This window comes from Sarcophilus harrisii, chromosome 5 (assembly GCF_902635505.1).
Source record: "Sarcophilus harrisii chromosome 5, mSarHar1.11, whole genome shotgun sequence".
In the NCBI taxonomy this organism is placed as follows: domain Eukaryota; kingdom Metazoa; phylum Chordata; class Mammalia; order Dasyuromorphia; family Dasyuridae; genus Sarcophilus; species Sarcophilus harrisii.
The window spans coordinates 100356565-100371328 of record NC_045430.1 but is presented as its reverse complement, the minus strand read 5'-3'; the positions used below and the strand labels follow the sequence as shown (position 1 = coordinate 100371328).

Genomic DNA, 14764 nt, shown 5'->3' with positions numbered 1-14764 from the left:
CTCTTGATATGCTCAAATAAGGTAAACAAATGTCTTCCAATTTCTATCTGTCTATAGATCCTTTTTTACAATCCTTTTAACAAACCCCACAAAATCCCTCCTATGGATACTCCAGTTCTATTTAATTAAATTGTTGATTCACTTTTACAAAATCTCTTTTCTTTTTCCAGTCTTCTATTTTAGCAATTAACACATATAAAGAAAAAAAAATGAGAATTTTTGAATTAACAAATAAATCAAAAAAAAGTATTATTAAATGGTAATTATATAGAAAGTGCTATGGATACAAAAAAAAAAAGTAAGAAAGTTCCTACTTTAAGAGAGACTGACGAACACATGATTTCAGCTACAATATAGATAAGGCTTATTTATAGTGGCAAGGCAGAAGGTAATGAATTTTTTGCAGTATAATTTCCATTAAAAATACTACATCTATTTCTAATGATGAAGTATTTAACATTTCAAAGATGTTAGGATAAGAATTTTCTTTTTTAGGTCTTTAGAAGTTGTGGCTCTAAGAAAGAATAGATTGCAGCAGGATGTTACCAGGTTGCATCTCAATAAAGGTTGTTTTCCTAGATGATGACTGTGGGGACTGAATTGGAAGCAGGGCTACTGTAGCACTGCAACTCTTAATGTTCTACAGGGATGGCATTTCTTGGGTTTACTTGTCCATAATCAGTAATCAGTCAACTGTTGGTGTTGATTACTTGTCCCTTTATATACAAAACTTAGTCCATAAACTATGGATGGTAGCTAGTCAGGTTAGAAGCAAGGTTCATAGTCTTGAAGAAGCTGCTAATATTGGAGCATCCGGGAACAGGGTACTGGGACTTTCTTCATTTGGGTCTGAGAGGTGATGGTGATCAAGGAAGCAGCAGAGGTTTCACCTACCTAGCATGTGTAGTAGCCTTGCATGTTTACCTCAGGATACCTTACTGCTACCATTAGGTTGGTTTCTTTCTTCTTTGGTAGTAGTTGGTCAGCAGTGGTATTAGAGGTATTAAAGGATGGTGGTTACCTTCCCCACTAAGATTGCTGCCCCTGAACAATGTTTGTGGGGACTAGGTTATAAGTAGGGCTTTGGGGGAGGGAAGACAGATGAGGGAAGGAGAATACAATATTCCTACTCCCAAAGAATAAGAATGCTTTACTTACCCAATTGAACTTTGAATTTTAGATTCTCCAGAAAATAACCAAAAACTGAGAAGAAAAAAAAATCCCAACTGACCAATTTCACTTAGAAATAAAAACAGTTAAATAAAATACAAAGATGGAATCAAATCTTTTAAATATTTCTCTTAACATTTGAAAGATTGTAATTTTTAAAAATCATTTTAGTATCAGTAAAGATATATTATTTTTAGTTTTGCTATATGTTATTAAATGCTTTGAAAATTCTGAAATTTATGGAAATTGAATGGATCTCCATCAGTTGGGAATTGGCTGAAAAAGTTATGGTATATGAATGTAATGAAATATTATTGTTCTATAAGAAATTAGAAATCAGTGGGCTGATTTCCAAAAAGCCTGGAAATACTTAAGTGAACTAATGCTGAGTGAAACAAAGAGAATCAGGAGAATATTGTACACAGTAACAAGATTATATGATGATCAACTGTGACGGACTTGGCTCTTTTCAACAATGTGGTGATTCAAGGCAATCCCAATAGACTTGGGATGGGAAATGCCATCTCTATCCAAAGAGAGAACTATGGAGACTGAATGTGGATTGAAGAATAGTTTTTTCACCCTTTTTTGATTTTGGGAGGGTTTTTTCCTCATGGTTTTTTTTTTCCCTTTTGTTCTGATTCTTCTGTCATATGACAAATATGGAAATTTGTTTAAAAGAATTGCACATATTTAATTTACATCAGATTACTTGCTCTCTTGGGGAGGAGAGAGAAAGAAAATTTTGGAACAAAAGATTTACAAAAATGAATGTGGTAAAATTATCTTTATATGTTTTGGGGGAAAATAAAATATTATTGAAAACTTAAAAAAAAAAGAAAATTTTTGTTTTACTTTTAAGATTCTATCTATAAGAAAAAATTATCTATGAATTCCTCCATTTGAGTTTGAGAACATTTGACAATCTTATTTTTAATGATTGTACTTCTTTTTCTCTTTTTTAAAAGTTTCCATTTTATCAAACTAGTAAACATTGTAATGTTATTTGGTCTGTCATTCCTTTCAGATAATAAAAGCTTGAGAATATATGGCACTTTTAATAGAGCATTAAAATAATTTCAATTTCAGAAATTAAATTAGACCTATAAACCAATTCCTATTGCACACATGCCAAGGTAACAGATTACTTTTCTAGTTTGAAAATTAGGTCATGCTACCATCACACATTTTTATTACCCAGCTGAAAACAAGCTCAGTAGGGGAGTTATCTTCAAACTGCAAGTTTCCTAGCAACTTGCTTCAAGCTACTGTGGCTTTTTAAAAAAAATTATATAAATTGCTTGAATCTGTTGGGAATGCTTAAAAACATTTCTTTCATCCCATGAATAAACAATGTGAATTAGGTTAGAAGGCAGCTGCAAAAGGGGGAAAAAGGAATCCAATTCAATGCTTATTAGAATTCTTTCCTTCATTTCAGGATAAGTACTATGCTTGCGCTCTTAAGTTTGGGGGAAATGTCAATCTTTGTTTCTCAGTAATAGTAATACATATCATTTGTTAAAATTTGGAACTAGGGAAGGACAAGCATTAAAGAAGCTTTAGTTTCTAAAACCTGAAAATTACTATCAGTTATACCTAAAACATAATTTTGGTTAATAATATGACACTTTTGGCAATTCAATACATCTTGAAAGTACTACCTTCTGAGTTACTTGCCAAGCTAAACCAAAGATTATAAGATGTCACCAATAAGATTGTAAAGGATTTAAATTAAAACTGAATGATGTATATAATTAAAGTAAAAAAGGAATAATATAACTAATAACCAAAGATTATCAAATATTGCAAGCAACTACAATTTGAAGCATATTGTTAAAAAGTCTTTGAACCGTACTTCAAAGGTTTCTTTATTTCCTTTTCAGACATTCACAAGCTGTGTGATACTGGTCAAGTTGCTTCACCCTGTTTGTCTCAGTTTCCTCATCTATAAAATAAAGTAGAGAAGGAAATGGTTCCAAATTCCAGGCAATCTATTGACAGATTATTCCCAAAAATCCAGGGAGCAGATCAACCTGAGTGATATTCTCAATCAAAGCTGATAGAAGAAAGTGTCACTTTCTGCAGTTTAACCTGATTACTTGTTATAATGAGACTTCGTAGGTAAGATTTCAATAAAGATCATGGTTATCTTTATCCTAGTAAAAAGGAAGGGATATTTATGTGCAAAAAGAAGACTTCCCTTCTGTGGCTCAACTACACATGAAAAGGCTAACAAAGTTGTCCGAAAATATTCATCTGCATAAGACCCCAAAGAAATGTAGGAAGTATTTGGGATTTTCTGACTGAAACCCCTTTCTCTAAAACTGTAATAATTGTTGAAATTAGAAAATTAGATTTCTATCTACTCCTTAGGCTTGGAAGTGACAAACCTCAGAGATAAGGCTGTATGATAATCAATAAGAAGATTGCGTAAATCTAGCTGAAAACATAGTTCATAAGGAATTGAAAAGGATGCCATAATATTTTCAATAGAGTACTGTATAACCCAACAGAGCCAAGAGCTAAAAGTGGTGAAAAATTGTACCTTCTCATAAAAGAGTGATATTACAGAGACTAATTGTCCATCAGAAATGCCATAACCTAATAAAACCTCAGGAGTCAATTGAACTGCCTGGCCCAGAAGCAGAAGCCCTGTATCACTGCAACAGTCTGGTCCAGCTTTATGGGTTTTTTTCATGTTTACAGTTATAGGGAAAGTGCATATTATTGAATTAATAATTTGTTATAAAGAATTATATATAAAAATCATTCCCCAATTTATAAAAAGTCAAAGGCTATGTATGAACAGGCAATTTTCAGATGAAGAAATCAAAGCTATCATTAGTCATATAAAAAAATGCTTTAAATCACTCCTGATTGGAGAAATACAAATTAAAACAGCTCTGAGGTACTACCTTTCTGTTAGAATCCTTACAAGGTATTAAGTCACTAGAATTGATAGAAGCTGTTTACACCTTTGAGAGTTCACACATTAGCTCACACATTAGTTCACAAGTTTGGGAGATTTCAGCATTCAGTATGAGATTCCCACAATCCCACTCTTGGAGGAGGAGTCAACCTTTGAGTTTACACCTCTAAAAGAACATAAAAGGAGCTGAGCTCAGTCAGGAGTTCAGTTGAAGAGATTGAAAGCCAGAAGTCAGTCAGTTGAGGAGATTGAGAAGCTAAAGACTTCAGTCAGGCAGAACTGGGGATTCGGAAGAGGAGAGGCTGAAGCTGGCGCTGGCAGAGGCAGAGGCAGAGGCAAAAGCAGAGGCAAAAGACTAGCAACAAGAATTCTTGGAACCAAAGAAAGCTAACTGGTCTATTTTGGAAGAGACAATAAAGAACTGTACTTTAATCCCTGGCTGCATTTGAGGTGATTATTACATGGAACTGAAACTAAGGCTGCCTCCAGAAGCCCCCCAAGAAACCTGCTCCCAGAGAGAACCATCATATTATAGAAAAGAGGAGAACACCACACCTATCATATTAGCTAATATGACAAAAACAGAAAATGAAAACATTGGAGAGGATGTGAGGAAACTGGGATAGTAATGCATGGTTGGTGGAATTGTGACCTGATTTGAACATTCTGAAGAGCAATTTTGAACTATGCCCAAAGACATATCCTTTGTTTCACCAAGACGACTGCTAGGTCTGTATCCCATTGAGATTTTTTTAAAAAAAGAGAAGCAAAGCAAAGAAATTAATTAACCTGATCTATTCACATGGCAAGATTATATAAATACAAAATATGATTTGTCATAAAGCCATGTTTTGTAGGAAAACTACTTTTTAGCAGTACTCATTTCTATTAACTACACATAAAAAGCACTTACTTTATATTAGAGCATGATTATAAGGAAATTATTTGCAAATTCAATCCTAATTTTGGCCTGCTTTCACATATTTTCTAGAGTTTGAAACTACTAATTCAATTATCTCTTATAAATGTCTGGTGTTAGTATTATGGAAGACTTGGGTAAAACAATTTGGATGGCTCAGCAGTTTGACCACATATACTGGAAAAATAATTGTATAAATATTGTATTAGGGATAAATAAATATTATATTAGTTAAGTAGTAAGCATTTATTAAGTGCCTATTAAGTGCCAGGCATTTTTATATACAAAGATAAAATTAAAATGTCTTACTTCAAGAGACTTACAATATATTGGGGGGGAAAGGGGAAGTACATATAAACATATAAAAAACACATGCAACAAAGATAAAAGATAATCTTTCAAGAAAGGACATTAACAAGGGAGAGCAACCAAATTGGGTCTCATACAGAAAGTGGTACTAGAACAATTTTTTAAAAGTCCAAGATTCTAAAAGTTGGAAATAAGAACGAATTACTAGCACAAAGTCATGGAAACGAGAGACTGAGTATTGCATGGAAAATAACACTTTGACTGGATCATAAAGTGAGAAGAACAGAATAATATATAATAAATTTGGAAAGGTAGGATGGGACCTTTACTGATTACTGAACTGAAATGAAGACTGCTCACAAAGATCCCAAGAAAAGCCAACAGGAGAACATTACAGGGAATGACACGATGCAGTGGATGTGGCAAAGAATTTGTAGTCAGGAGTCCTAGTTTTGAATCTTATATTTGACATTAGTTGTATGACTCCAATCAAAGGACTTGATGTCTCTAAGCCTCAGTTTTTTCTTCAATCAAACACTATTTACCTCATGATATTGTGTAGAGGGCTGAAACTCTGAAAAGACATACTTGAATCAAGGACATCAGGGAGCTTATAGTTAAGCACCTACTCAGTGTGAGATAATGGTTCTCTAAACATATACTTAATGTGATATGGTGAAGTAATGGTTGCACATGCTCAGTTGCTGTAGTGATGTAATCATAATGATATATTTAAGGGCTGGGAGGACTGGGAACAAGTCTTTCAGCCACAGACACGGAGGACTCTCTCAGCCACAGACACAGAAGGGTCTCTCAGCCACAGACACAGAGGGTCTCTCAGACACAGACACAGAAGGGTCTCTCAGACACAGACACAGAAAACTGTCTCAGACACAGACACAGAAGGGTCTCTCAGCCACAGACACAGAAGGGTCTCTCAGACACAGACACAGAAGGGTCTCTCAGCCACAGACACAGAAGGGTCACTCAGACACAGACACAGAAGGGTCACTCAGACACAGACACAGAAGGGTCACTCAGACACAGACACAGAAGAGTCTCTCAGACACAGACACAGAAAACTGTCTCAGACACAGACACAGAAGAATCTCTCAGACACAGACACAGAAGAGTCTCTCAGACACAGACACAGAAGGGTCTCTCAGACACAGACACAGAAGGGTCTCTCAGACACAGACACAGAAAACTGTCTCAGACACAGACACAGAAGGGTCTCTCAGACACAGACACAGAAGGGTCACTCAGACACAGACACAGAAGGGTCTCTCAGACACAGAGACAGAAGAATCTCTCAGACACAGACACAGAAGGGTCACTCAGACACAGACACAGAAGGGTCTCTCAGACACAGACACAGAAGGGTCTCTCAGACACAGACACAGAAGGGTCTCTCAGACACAGACACAGAAGGGTCTCTCAGACACAGACACAGAAGGGTCTCTCAGCCACAGACACAGAAGGGTCACTCAGACACAGACACAGAAGGGTCACTCAGACACAGACACAGAAGGGTCACTCAGACACAGACACAGAAGGGTCTCTCAGACACAGACACAGAAAACTGTCTCAGACACAGACACAGAAGACTGTCTCAGACACAGACACAGAAGAATCTCTCAGACACAGACACAGAAGAGTCTCTCAGACACAGACACAGAAGGGTCTCTCAGACACAGACACAGAAGGGTCACTCAGACACAGACACAGAAACTGTCTCAGACACAGACACAGAAGAATCTCTCAGACACAGACACAGAAGAGTCTCTCAGACACAGACACAGAAGGGTCTCTCAGACACAGACACAGAAGGGTCACTCAGACACAGACACAGAAAACTGTCTCAGACACAGACACAGAAGAATCTCTCAGACACAGACACAGAAGAGTCTCTCAGACACAGACACAGAAGGGTCTCTCAGACACAGACACAGAAGGGTCTCTCAGCCACAGACACAGAAGGGTCTCTCAGACACAGACACAGAAGGGTCTCTCAGACACAGACACAGAAGGGTCTCTCAGACACAGACACAGAAGGGTCTCTCAGACATAGACACAGAAGGGTCTCTCAGCCACAGACACAGAAGGGTCACTCAGACACAGACACAGAAGGGTCACTCAGACACAGACACAGAAGGGTCACTCAGACACAGACACAGAAGGGTCACTCAGACACAGACACAGAAGAGTCACTCAGACACAGACACAGAAAACTCTCTCAGACACAGACACAGAAGAAGTCTCTCAGACACAGACACAGAAAACTCTCTCAGCCACAAACACAGAAGAGTCTCTGAGCCACAGACACTCCATTTTTTACCAGCCTCGTGCTGGCTCTTCTGCCTTCATCACTCCTCCACTAAGACCAAGGACTCGAGTTGGTCCCAAGATCCTCCAGAGAGCTAGCCCAGGTATTACAGTATTGCTGTATATAAACTGTTTTAAATTTTAATGTCATGTGTATATGTGAATTTTTATTTAAGTAAAGTGTTGGAATAAAACAAGTTCATATACAAGGGGAAAAATAGCACAAAATCTACAGCACAGCATAAATAATTGCCATAAATCAGAACTTTATATGCTTTTCACAATAATTTCTGACCTTTACAAAATCTTAAGTACCATGGTTGGTTAACTTGGATGATTCACCTCCTCCCCATTAAAATTTTTAAAATAGTATTCATTTTTTCTGTTTAGAATTTCACAATATCACTAAAAGTAATCAGAAATATTCTATAACACCAAAAGAATGAGAAAATCCGATTTAATCAAAGCTTTACAATCTTTACAAACAAGGTGGAAGTTAAAAACCAATGAAAACAGCAAAAAACTGAAGAAAGTATTTGTGCTATAATACTAAATTCTGTCACACCAATCAATGTGATAGAATTAGACTTAAGCTCCTTGAGAGGAGAAACTGACCCAGAACTTAGTACAGTACTTGGAACATAGTAGACACAAAATAAATGCTTGTTGTTTGATTGATATTTATGTCATTTAGAAAATATATATCATCCAACTTCTCACCATTAAATTAGATATTGTTTACAAAACTACATAGAATAATCAATGTAGGGATTTCCTTTGCCTATGTATTTTTGTTATGAGTGTATGGGAAGGAAAGGATAATAGAAGGAAAGAAAAAAAGGAAGGAAGGAAAAAAGGAAAGAAGGAATTAAAAAAAGGAAAGAAGGGAGGGAGAAAACCTAAACAAACAGAACAGTTCTGAAAGTTACATACTGAACTTAAAAGGAAAATAAGCTGAAAATAAATAGGGATTTGCATTTTCATATACAATGACCTTTTTTGTTCCACTTTGTCACCACTGGATCTGTAGTCAAATATGATTTCATTTCAAATATGACCTTAGACACTTAGTTGTGTGAGCCTGGGCAAGTCACTTATTCCTGTTTGCCTTAGTTCCCTCATCTGTAAAATGATCTGGAAAAAGAAATGGCTAACTATCCACTATCTTTACCAAGAAAACCCCCAAAAGGGTCACAAAGAATTGGACATGACTAAAAATGACTGAACAAGTTCAGAATAAAAAAATTAAATTTAAAAACAAAAACAAGAAAAAATTACATTTAAAAAGAATACATGAAGCCGAGCATCATTTATGACATATTTTATTTATTATTCAGTGTTCAATGTTTCCAAATCACAGTGGTAATGAAAAATGATAACGAAACTAACAAGAAGCTAAAACTAATATGTCACCATTTTGAGAAGCCTTTAAAAAAAAACAAAAACGTTTGCAATCATTTTTGATGTTATGTAAATCCACAAGGACTTTTCACAATGAATGTTATATCTATGACACCACTCTGAAGCAGTAAATATAGGACAAACTCAATCATACTGGGGCATGGACTAATGAACATGAAAACAAAGCAATAGCTTCAGATTCTCATTACTTACCAATAAATAATTATGATGAGCATAGTATCGTCTTTGTTCTTTATTGTAGAGCTGTCAAAGAGAATTATTTATAGGAAAACCATTTTGTTCAGTTGTTTATAGAATCTGCCTTAAATGTTTTAGCTAAAGAAGAACTTACAGAGTTTCCACTAGAAAACTCTGGTTTTCTTGTAGAAAAAAAAAAAAATATACAAGACATCAGATTTCCCAGAATCACTCTGGTATTAACAATTTGTTTATGGTGATGTTCTTCAAATTAATCTGAGAAAAAATAAATTTCCATTTTTTAAACTATCACAAAGGAAGCAAAGAATTTTATATTACATCAGATTTCTAGACAAGAACAGATAGGTATGCTCAGCATTCTATTTACTCTACTTTTTCTTAGTATTTTTCCTAAAATTCAAAGCTATTTATCATTATAAATAATATACATAAACATAAACATACATAAGCAAACATGAACATTTTAGTAAACAACAACAAAAAGACTATATTAAATTAAGAGTTTCTTTCTGTTCTTGATAATTTCAAGGTATATATTGATTTAAATAAAATAACAACATAATTGCCATTTACTTAAGTCCCCTTCTACAATTCCTTTCATTTTCTTTTATGTACTGGTATGGGGTTTTTTGATACTTGTTCCTTTCTTTTTCTTCCTCTTTGTTTTTTTTTTCCATCTGTATAACTAACCAATAATTAACTTTTCACTACTCAGCAAATGTCCTTCTCTTCAAACAAAACAATCAACACACTGACCATCTTGGAAAATGTAGTCTTATTCTATACCTAGAATCTTTCACCTGAGAAGAATTAAGTTGCATACTTCAAAATCAGTCCTTGTGAAAGTCAGTATTGATCATCTAATTGATTGATTTTAGTCTTTTAAAGTTACTTTCTTCTTATTATTATTGTGGCCATTATGTGAATTATTCTCCTTGTTCTTCTCATTTATAGTGCATTTAATCAGGTATCCCTGAATTTAACCTAGTTGTTATTTCATATGGCACAATTTCATTACATTCATTTACTACAATTTGTTCAGTTATTCTCCAATTGATGGACATTTACTTTTTGTCTTCAGTTTTTTGCCATACACATATAAATAAGTACTGTAATTTCTGTCAATATGTGTCCTTTTCCTTTGTTTTTGACTGTATTATTATTGATTGTTTCACTAGGTTAAAGGATTTCTGAAAACAACATACAGTTTCTGAAATAACTCAACAAGAAGAACAGTTTAGTGACATTAGGGTATTATTTCAAACTACTTTCCAGAATGACTGGCCCAATTCAAAACAATGCCAACCAAGTTCAGCAGCAGTGTACCTATCCTCCCTTGACACTTCAACAATTGCCACTTCTTTTGTCATCTTTGCCAATTTGATGGATATGTGGTGGAAGAGATGTTTTAATTTCATTATCTCTTAATAGTACTAATTTGGATCTTCTTATATATAGGATTGATGGATTTCTCAACCACTTAACTATTAGAGAATGACTCCTGTTATCATTTGTATCAGTTTCTGATGTACCTTGCACATGAGTCAGAGAAATTTGCTGCAAAGATCTGTCCCAATTAACTATTTCTCTTATAATTCTAAATACATTTATTTTGCTTGTGGGAAAAAAAAACTTCAATTTTAGGGAACTTAGATTGTTTATTTTACCTTCTATTAATAGTAATATATGGTTGGTTTAAAATTTTCCTTAGCCATAGTTGTGAAAATATTTCCTTCCCTTTTCTATTTATTAGATAGCTTTTTATATTTTGTGACATTTGCATTTAGAATTTAATGCGAAATGTGCTAAAAGATGCTGCTCTATATCTAATTTCTATCTGATTGCTTTACATTTGTTTCAGCAATTTATACTGAATAGCAAACTCTTATTCTAATTGTTGGTGAACACAACTATGTTCAATTGCTTCTGGGCCTTATTTGCCTTATCTATTTCACCAACCAACTTTTCTAACTTTTTAATGGCAAAAATAGCTCAAAAACAGAGGTGAATTGATAGCACTGCAAAAATGACAGATCAAATAGTGATTCACGATGTTAGAGACGGCATTATTGAAAAAGCTAATGGTTCCAAGATTTCTTAGAGAAGGAAAAGAGACAAGAACAGGATTGATAAATTGGGAAGAAAGGGAGTAATGGAGAGGACGAATTTTTATGAGAAGAGAAAAGAATAAGGATAAATAGAAAGACATGTAATTGTAGCCAAAGAGGAGCATTTCAGAATTTAAGATTCTGGAGATGGAGCAGTTTGGGAGAAGTTTTGTAAAGATGAAGGTCATAGGAGCTGAAGAGTTCAAAGAACTAGGAGAAAAAATTGTTAAAAAATCTTCAATGTGAGTGTTTTTATCACACTTAACTCCCCTCTCTGTGACATCATTGTCACATTGTCAGTGATATTGGTCTCTTAACTCTTCCTTGAACATGATACTCTTAACTCCTGAAATTCTGAATATTCATTGGCTACCCTCAATCCTATCCCTAGTATCCCTTCCCTCTTTCCTTCTTTCATTCTAAGCTAAAACTTCACTTTTTATGAGAAGTCTTTCCTGTTCCCCTTAAATGTTAGTGTCTCCCCTCTGGCATTACCTTCCATTTACCCTGAATATAATTTTATGCACATGGTATTTTGTACATTTTGTTTCCCCCATTAGAATGTGAGTTCTTTGATATCCTAATTGTTTCTACCTCTCTCTTAATAGGTACTTAATAAATACTTACTGATTGACTTCCAAACATTTTTTAATTAACAAAAATTTATTTTCTTTCCCTCCTTCCTCCTCACCACAAGAAAAGAAAAAGAAAATAATGAATTCCTTTAACAAACAACATACAGTCAAATAAAATACATATCAAAGACCACACTGGCCATGTTCAAAAATGTATAACTCATTCTTCATCTAGAGTCCATCAGTTCTCAATCAGGAGGTGAGTATGATTCCTTATATATACTCTGGAACAGAGGACCAGCCCTGAAGTCAGGAAGACCTAAGTTCAAATCAGGCCTCTGACACTTAACACTTCCTGGCTATGTGACCTTGGACAAGTCAGTTAACCCCAACTGCTTCAGCATAAAAAAAAAAAAAAAAAAGATATTTCTGTTATGCTCATTTCACTCTGTATTGTTTCATACAATTCTTCCAGGCTTTCTTTGAAACTATCCCTTTCAGGGACCTATATGTGCAAAAATGTTCATGGCAGCCCTCTTGTAGTGGCCAGAGACTGGAAATGAATGGATGCCCATCAATTGGAGAATGGCTGAATAAATTGTGGTATATGAATGTTATGGAATATTATTGTTCTGTAAGAAATGACCAGCAGGATGATTTCAGAAAGGCCTGGAGAGACTTACACGAACTGAGTGAAGAGTGAAAAGAGGACCAGGAGATGATTATATACTTCAACACCAACACTATGTGATGATCAATTCTGATGGACCTGGCCACCTTCAACAATGAGATGAAACAAATCAGTTCCAATAGAACAGTAATGAATTGAACTAGCTATACCCAGCAAAAGAACTCAGGAATCACTACATAGAATTCCTAATCCCTCTATTTTTATCCGCCTGCATTTTGATTTCCTTCACAGGCTAATTGTACACTATTTCAAAGTCCGATTTTTTTTGTGCAGCAAAATAACTGTATGGACATGTATACATATATTGCATTTAACATATACTTTAACATATTTAACATGCATATTGGTCTACCTGCCATCTGGGGAGAGAGTTGGGGGAAGGAGGGGAAAAATTGGAACAAAAGGTTTTGCAACTGTCAATGCTGAAAAATTATCCATGCATATATCTTGTAAATAAAAAGCTATAATGATAAAAAAAAAAAAAAAGAAACTGTCCCTTTGTTCATTTGTAGAGCTAATGATTCTTTTTTAAATTTAATTTATTTTCTGAATTTATTTTATTTTAAATTTATGGAACAAAATAAGCACTTATATAATATAGTATAATTAAAAAAAAAAAAGATGATCTCACATGAAATGGCAAATCTATTTTGTTATTTCCTTTTTCCTTCTGTCTTCTCCATCCAGCTCTAGAAATGGCTAGAAATCTATTTGTGTCTAAATAAGTGTGTTTGTATGTACACTATCTATTCCTGTTACCTTTTCTTCTCCCCTAGACGCCCATTCTCCAACCTACACAAACTTCCAAGAGTATCCCCCATTCTCTCCCCATCTTCCCAAATTCCAATCTACATAACCCTCTTACATTCCTTCTGCCAACATGTTCCCCAGTTTTCTCACCTTCTTAAGAATTTATAAAAAGCTTTCACAAAAGAAAAAAAAAAAAAAAGAATAATGAAAGGGGAAATAATGGAAAGCATCTTAAGAGAGTACCAAAATCATAAGAAAAGTAGAAGAGTGTCCAGGAGATCAGCAGATAATAGCTACAAGAAAAGGAGAGAGAATTTGATGATGGTAACAAAATAAGGGGTCTAGAAATAGAATAGAGAGTTAGGAGTATAATTCCATTACCTACATGTCGTGAGAAGAGTCTTGACAAGAGAAGGAATGAAGGATAAATCACATTACGGAAAGAAGCTAAAGAAATGATGTTCCCAAAAGAAGTCAAGTTTCACTATGCTCCAAGTCATTATTAATCAGAGAAATGCAAATTAAGACAACTCTGAGATACCACTACACACCTCTCAGACTGGCTAGAATGACAGGGAAAAATAATGCGGAATGTTGGAGGGGATGTAGGAAAACAGGGACACTACTACATTCTTGGTGGAACTGTATATACATCCAACCATTCTGGAGAGCAATTTGGAACTATGCTCAAAAAGTTATCAAACTGTGCATACCCTTTGACCCAGCAGTGTTACTACTGGGCTTATATCCCAAAGAGATCTTAAAGACAGGAAAGGGACCTGTATGTGCAAGAATGTTTGTGGCAGCCCTCTTTGTAGTGGCCAGAAACTGGAAACTGAGTGGATGCCCATCAATTGGAGAATGGCTGAATAAATTATGGTATATGAATAATATGGAATATTATTGTTCAGTAAGAAACAACCAACAGGATGATTTCAGAAAGGCCTGGAGAGACTTACACGAACAGATGCTGAGTGAAATGGGCAGGACCAAGAGATCATTATATACTTCAACAACAATATTATATGATGAACCAAATCAGTTCCAATGGAGCAGTAATGAACTGAACAGCTACACCCAGCAAAAGAACTCTGGGAGATGACTAAGAACCATTACATAGAATTCCCAATCCCTATATTTTTGCCCCGCCTGCATTTTTGATTTCCTTCACAGGCTCACTGTACAATGTTTCGGAGTCCGATTCTTTTTGTACAGCAAAATAATGGTTTGGACATGTATACTTATTTTGTATTTAATTTATCCTCTAATATATTTAGCATGTATTGGTCATTCTGCCATCTAGGGGAGGGGGTGGGGGGAAGAAGGGGAAAAATTGGAACTAAAGGTTTGGCAATTGTCAATGCTGTA

At 35.0% G+C, this 14764-nt stretch overlaps 1 protein-coding gene across 3 annotated transcripts in view; it reads right to left on the bottom strand.

Annotated features, from left to right (window-relative positions):
• CNTN1 (contactin 1) overlaps window positions 1-14764 on the bottom strand; it is a 249196-nt gene that overhangs the window by 166584 nt on the left and 67848 nt on the right. Inside the window, exon 1 of one of the 3 annotated variants that reach the window (XM_031938162.1) lies at window positions 9267-9287. The exons of the other annotated variants lie outside the window; for them this stretch is intronic. The gene's annotated coding sequence lies outside the window, so the exon portion shown is untranslated. Of the gene's footprint in view, window positions 1-9266; window positions 9288-14764 lie in introns of those variants that run through there. 3 annotated transcript variants of the gene reach the window in all.